The sequence below is a fragment of the Idiotropiscis lumnitzeri genome, chromosome 7 (genome assembly GCF_059441095.1).
Source record: "Idiotropiscis lumnitzeri isolate Australia: NSW breed Sydney's pygmy pipehorse chromosome 7, RoL_Ilum_1.0, whole genome shotgun sequence".
NCBI classification, from domain to species: Eukaryota; Metazoa; Chordata; class Actinopteri; order Syngnathiformes; family Syngnathidae; genus Idiotropiscis; species Idiotropiscis lumnitzeri.
Window position 1 is genome coordinate 3419195 of NC_142397.1, and position 7165 is coordinate 3426359.

General features: G+C 42.7%; 1 protein-coding gene across 4 annotated transcripts in view; it reads right to left on the minus strand.

Annotated features, from left to right (window-relative positions):
• Positions 1-6662, minus strand: part of cdon (cell adhesion associated, oncogene regulated) — a 50350-nt gene extending 43688 nt beyond the window's left edge. Inside the window, exon 1 of one of the 4 annotated variants that reach the window (XM_088301385.1) lies at positions 6247-6662. The gene's annotated coding sequence lies outside the window, so the exon portion shown is untranslated. Of the gene's footprint in view, positions 1-307; positions 318-6246 lie in introns of those variants that run through there. The other 3 variants (XM_088301384.1, XM_088301387.1, XM_088301390.1) reach the window with 3 other exon arrangements.
• Positions 6663-7165: the final 503 nt, after the last annotated feature.

Here is a 7165-nt window from a genome sequence, read left to right on the forward strand (position 1 = left end):
AACTGTGATACTAAAGCACGACTGTTATAATCTGTCTTCATATATCTTCTGCCAGCGATCTAATGGAGAAAACTCCGTAGACAAGGCATACTTTTCTTGCTTTTATGAAGCTTACAGACAACAATTGTAAGGTAATTTATAAATATAGTAACTGCAACAAAGAACAAATAAACATAGTAGATTAATATAGTGCAGGTCTGTACTTGAGCAGTTAGCTTGATGAAACAACACATTTCCATACACCTGCCTTCAAAATTAAGTACACACTTGACCTAAAATAAATGTTTAATAAATTAGAAACACTCACAAAGACGAAAGTCTTCCAAGGTTAAGGTGTTTTGGATATAAGAGAGTATCTTGTCTCTTTTTCTTCGGAGCTGAAATACGTCAAAGATCCACTATTGAAACAGATGCGCTAATATCAACGAATTCGAAAACGATCCACAAAATGAAGAGTTCTTACTCTCACATTTTTTATCAGTAGTTTTAACGGCTTGCACGAAGCAATCGAGAATAATAAACTTGTTTATGAAGAAATATGAACTTCTTCAAAATCTTTGACTTACACAAACTTGTGAAATATTAATGTCTCTTCATGACATGACACTAATCATTCAGCACCATATGTGCCTTTGCGGAATAAACGAAACACTGTCATCATGAACTGGCCTAAAATGATCCAGATTGGTTGCCTTTTATTAGCAGTACCGAGTTTGGCGGGTTTCTTGTATGAAAGCAGATGCGCAAGCAGACAGCTCGGTAAGACCTGTCTCGACAGCGGATCAACCCCCGACCGGTCCACTTCGCAGCAGGCCGATGACAACATGTGAGGAGTTGGCAGACGGGCAAAGGATGAACGGGGAAGGACGGGATTGTCTGTGCGCAGGGTAATTATGGGATGGAGTAATGGTGAGACGGACGTGGGGGGGGGGCAGGGGGGGGGGGGGCAAAAGTATGTGGCAAAGGCCCCCATTGACACGAGGATGACACATGATGGGCCATGACCGGCTAGAATTACACTGTGATGAAATATGTCAGCGCTAACCCCGACAACGCCCCCCCCCCCCCCCCCCCCCAACCCTACCAGGACCGACACCCCCACTTCTGCTGTTGTCTCACTTCAAAAAGAAGCGCAAGTAGTCGCGATAGCACGTGAATGCAAGCATGTGTAACATGTACACGTTGTCTCTATTCCATTCGCTCTCAAACTGGCATCCGTGAAGCCATAACTTGGCGGTCCTCACGAAAGCTTTGGGCCAATTAAAAACTCGGATACATACACATTAATCTAATATTCCTGCAAATGAAGAGTGGTACAGAAGAGACAAGGTGACCAAGGACAGATGGTGTCAAGCAGTTTGCCATGCGGCGTCCTGCATGGTTCTGGTTTCGGCACAGATGTAATTCCAGAGTGTGGGGATCACCTGCGCGAGCCTCCAACAGGTGCCTAATGGCTGTAAAATCAAGTTGGCTGGGTCGGACGTTAACAGTGGGATTGTTGCATTAGTCAATCCTCTCCCTTTCATCCTGTGGCCTGTCAGCTCATATTCATCTAATTGGTGTTAGTGGTGAAGAGGCAGTGACCTCACACCTCCCTCCTCCACGAGGCCCGGCCCTTAGCCTGAGCCCTCGCCGAGACCTCCAGTCTGCTGCGGTGCCATACACGCAGCGCTTTTATGCACTTATGCGCATTGAACTCTGCATGCCCCCCGACACTGATGAGCCTCTGCTCATCACCAATGACAGGCCCGACTAGGCAGACCGTCTCACCGCTGCTGGGGGTGTGGGGGCCCACAGTGGGCCGCATTCCTACAGGTGCTGAGCCGCAAATGAAATATGAACGGTCCATAAAGAGGCCAAATGTTACCAGCAGACGTTTGCATTTGACTCCAATCAGATAGACATGTGACTAACTTGAACGTGATATATATATATATATATATATATTTCATTTAATTACATTTTATTTTAGAATTTTTTTTAAATTTTATTTTATTTTATTTTAATTTTATTTTTTTTTAATTAATTAGTTTAAAAGAATGAAACTTGACACTTAACAGCACGAATATATAGCACAAGGCTGACAATGAATATTATCTCAAACAAAATAATTTCCTCCCTGGCGTTTCCACAAATGCTGACATCATTTCCTTCATTTCTTGTCTGCCTCTGATTAGGACCTTGTGCTGCATTCTATTTGCAACGTGTTTTATTTACCTACAAATGAACTCTTTCAATTCTTGTCTTGCGTTTCAATTTGAACGAACAGCCTTCCTGGCTGCACTAATGCGTGATATCTTACAAGTAATGGAGGTTTGGCCAGATGTGCTCTGCCTGTCCACATTCACATAAAATGTGGCCCAGAGCGACAGAGACATTGGAATCCCATAATAATTCCACAGATTTCCCAATCGTCTCTCAATGGCAAGCATGCGTGTCCTTTTGATCACACACTTATATACGTTTTACATCCACGCACACAACTAGAACATAAGCATACAAAATATTGCATTAAAGTAAATAGATTTTGTCATTTCTGGTTGTTTGTTGCCTTGCTCAAGAGCACAAATTCAATATTTTTTGGTTGTGAACCACCTTCCAGTCCCCGAGGCCACGTCCTTAAAAAGAGTCAACTGCTGCCAAAAGAGGAGATGGAAAGGTTTTTTTTGGGTTTTTTTTGATAGTGGGAGGAATCTGGACCTGGTTTATGGTTTGTGGCTGCGAGAGGTCACTGATGGGACAAAACCGGCTTAACTAAACGTAATAAATCTCTTTGAGTTTCTGCATTTAGCTTTAACTTCTCCGTAAACCACTGCCGTACATTAGCAACGACGGAAAACAAGGAACCCCTTGTAACGATCTCATCCAGCCTTCATACCAGAATGCCAAGTCACTAATTATGACATTCATGTAGCGAGAACCCATTATCAAGACTTGTGGAACCCCACTAGTTTTCTTCTACAGCGACTTGTACTGCAAAAGTCTGTGGTCTGAGTAGCGAGCCATGTGAAACGCCACCGGGGTTCGACAGTACCGGCCAGTTGCAGTGAAATTTATGACGACTTCAAAAAAGGAAAAAGTAGCCCGAAAGTCAAGTAAAAAACGAGAACGGGATGTTATCTACATGTTATCAGTGAGGATAAACCATTGGTAACGTCAATGGTAGAACAAATTATGTCATGTTGTTCAACACTTTTTCAATCGTAACTGTATTTTAGTTTATTTACTCGACTGAAGATGGTGGCTAGGTATACTTTTTATTCATATGATATTCCTGAGTGTTTGTGCCACTGAAATGCAATGATTTCGTTTTTGAATGGAAAGTGTTAGCCAAAGGCCATTTTACATGTGCTAGCTAGCATCGTTGTTTTCTTTCCTGTTCTAGCTCATGGGAACAGCTTTAATTGAACAGTTGCGTTTTTTTCTTCCTCATTAGCATCATATCATGTTGATGTTGACATTTTTAGCTTCAGTTAAACATTCTAACTATCTTGATGTTTTGCTTAGCTATGTCTCAATTCAGGCTAACTCGCTACAGTGCAGCGTTAGCTGAGTAATGCTGATCTAAAAAAAAAATTAATCTTATACAAGTTACATGTTCAATTGCGTCCATTTCGTATTCATTTCCAGTTTTACTGAGTCAACAAATGTTTTCTGAAGTTCAAATGAGGATTTGTTCTGTCATTTTTCTTACGCATCAGATACATGGCAACAGAATAAATGGCAGTCGGTAACTTTTAGGATTGATATTATTCATTCATTCAATTCATATTTAGTGAAAGTGGATCTACAACTAAAAATAAATAAATAAATAAGTGATGTTCTCTACAGAGTGAACACGAGTCTCCTGCAATGCTAATCGATTCATCCTAATTCATCTTTAACTCCGCACAAGAAACTCCACCTTTGTATTAATCTGTAAATCTGTTTTATGCGGCTTTATCGGTACAGCTGTTTGGTTTATCAACTGAGTATAAATGCAGTTATTAATTGAGGAGGCCACATCTTGCCTGCACGTTGTCATCTGTTGATGGATGACAGGAAGGAAGGCACATTTTACTGCGGGCTAGGGGGGGGGGGTCGGTGCAGCGGTGGGGTTTTAGCGGAGTTGTCTTCAGCAGAAACACAAAGTGGCCCCCTCCAATGGCTTTCACTGAGAGGCTGCCGGGTAATTTATCGCACAAAAAGGCTTGTCGGGTGAAAAACATTATTTTAGCGGCCTCCGCATCCCAATAGAAGCCAGATGTGGAGGGATTAGCAAAGACCCCCGACTCTCCTCCACCCCTCATGCTTTACCCAGCTAACTGTCTTATTTTCCCCATCCTCCAATGCCGGGCTTCCCTTTTTTTTTTTTTACATATTTGTCCTTGAGGGTGCGCTGCTGTGCTCTGGGAATACGAGATGCAGTCATCACTCAGTTTTCGATGGCCGGGCCGGGTGATGCGTTTCCCCCAACAGATGCTGTGTTTATGGCGCGCTCGTATGCAGAACGGGAGCACTGCGGTCGCTGATGTCACTTCACCCTCGGGGGGGGGGTCTTTAAGGATGCCAGGCTGCAGCTCACAAAATCACAGTGTGTCAGTTGGCGGTCAGTACGTGAAATTCTCTGATGTGATCTCAGTCTCCTGCCTCCCAGCTGTCACTGCGCCTCTGGCAGCCCACTCCGATGCCCCCCGCCCCCAACACATACACACACACACACACACACGCACACACACTCGCCCCCCTCACCTCTTTGAAGATGGGCTGCCCAGGAAATTGAAAGCTGTTTTCAAACAAAGCCAGGAGGAGAAAGGAGTACAGTCACAGCGGAGGGAGAGGCAGAGGGAGGCTTGATGGAGAGGTGGGAAGGGGTCACTGGTCTCTTTTCCACTTACACCAGTTGAAAACCAGTTAAACACTTCAAATAATGAACTAAGCAGACACACACGCACACACGCAAACCTCCATAGAGAATCCACGGCTTTATAAAATGTTACCACAGAGTCACCGAATTCTCTCTCTCTAGTCACTCTCCACAGACATTGAAAAGTCACATTTCCTCCGTCTTTTCCATTTACAGTTTGAGCTGTGAGCGACGGCCAATTGACAAGGAACATCTCCGAGTGTGACCCCCGGTCTCAAGCCGACATCCCGTCACTTTTTGGGAGCATTTCTCCCTTTCCGTTCCAGGTTAGCTCATTGACACATTTGACACCGAGGTGACATGTTTTTAAAAGAACCCACATTGCAAAATAAATAAATAAATAAATCAACTCAATGCTGCGTCACATGGCTCACGTTCAGCCAGTGATCCAATATCTGACCAAGCGGCGAGCAAAAAAAAAAACAAAACAAAAAAAAAAACACATTTGTGTGTTTGCTTTGCGCTCAAAGCTGCCACACCTGCGATGTGCAGCGTAGATGCCGTTAATCACATGATGTCACATGTAATTAAAATAATCGCACATAATCTGTCGCGCGGTGGCCGCTAACGATTATGTTTTATGTTTTTTATAGTGGATTTTTACAAATGTACAACATTCATGGAAAACGAGCACATCCTCATCGGCATGTGTTGAACACAAGCTGGTGGCAAAGATCGGAACAAAAAAAAAATGTGTTAGTTATGTAACATAATGTACAAAACATAAATTGCACAGTTAGTGTAATTATAAAAAAAAAAAAAAAAGACATACAAGCCGCAGTTTTCTATGTTGAAAAAAATGAATTGTTTAGTGCATGTGTAGAACGATGAATGCACAAAAAGGTACATAAAGAGATTGTTAATACAGTGCCTTTCAACGTGGCAACAACTTTGCTAATTAAAACCGAATAGACAAAAGAGAAAAAAATAATAATAAAAAAAAAAAATCTATATTTATTTAGCGTATTTTCTGAACTATACAGCGCCCCTAGTGGTGAAAGAAAAATCCACAGAAAAGCTGCACCATTGTATTAGCCGCATGGTTCAAAATCAAGGGGGAAAAAAAGTAGCAGCTTATAGTCTGGAAAATACAGTTTATGAAACATAAAACAAGTACAGAGCTACAAATAACGTAGCTAACGTTATGTAATGCAACAAATTGTAACACAACAGTTAAAATAACTCATGGAAAGAAGAGTAACCTCCACACATAAAACAAAAAAAACTGAGCCAATTAGCTTAACCAAGAAATCTCGACAATCAGCAGCAATAGAAAGTTGAGCAACATATCAAGCGTAAAGTAAAAATTGAGACACTAAATGTGGAAAAAAAATGAATACCTTATATTGCATTGCCATCAACGAAGAGCAGGGCGGGCTAATGAGATGGCGGATAGATGGCACCTGAGGAGAGACAAATTCCAAACATGAGAAACCAATAAAAATGAGACAGAAAATGACAAAAGAGCGATTGGGAGCCGATCAATCAATAAATTCAGAATTTGATCAAGAGCAGATTGTTTTGAAGAGTCTCCTGCAGGGAAAACTGTCTTCCCTTCAAATGTTCCCTCCCGTTGTCGTCATGGAGACCGTCCGAGCGTGCGTCAAACTCCGGGGCTCCACTTCTGTCGAGGTTTGCTCTGGAATAACATTTTGATGATCCGTGTCTGCGGGGGCAGACGGGTTGTGTGGTTTGGCCCGAGGGCGAGCTGGCGGGTTGACGGCGTTCCCGGGGGAAGCCAAACAAGTGGTGATGGGCAGGTGGAGCGTCCAGACGGAGGGCGGCACGTCCGGAGTGGCGACTTGGCATGTGCGCTCACTGGCACGTGCCAACAAAAATGTCTGCCTCATTAGAAGCGGAACAAGAGAGTCTCGAGCGGCGGGATAGGATGCGCTTGGCAAGGTTTTACGTACCAAGTAATAATCAAATTAATGGGAGGCAAAAATAAAATGCCCACAAAAAAAAAAGTCCAACATACTTTGTTTAATTGTACTCTCTCACCCACTTCAAGCATTTTTGGGAGTCAGCATGAAAAAATGGATTTTTGATGGCTGTAGAGTTAGAGCGGGAAGGTGCTTCGAGAAATATTCCCTCCTGTCAAAACGCTCCACGCGGGCACAAATCATCCGATAGTGAACACTGCGTTCACTGCTCAAACTGTCATCTTTAAATTTCTAGAATTTAGAACTGTTAAATTCGATTGGATTTTTCCAAAGTATGGCATGCGCAACCATTCCTTTCAAGTAGATACTAAAAAAA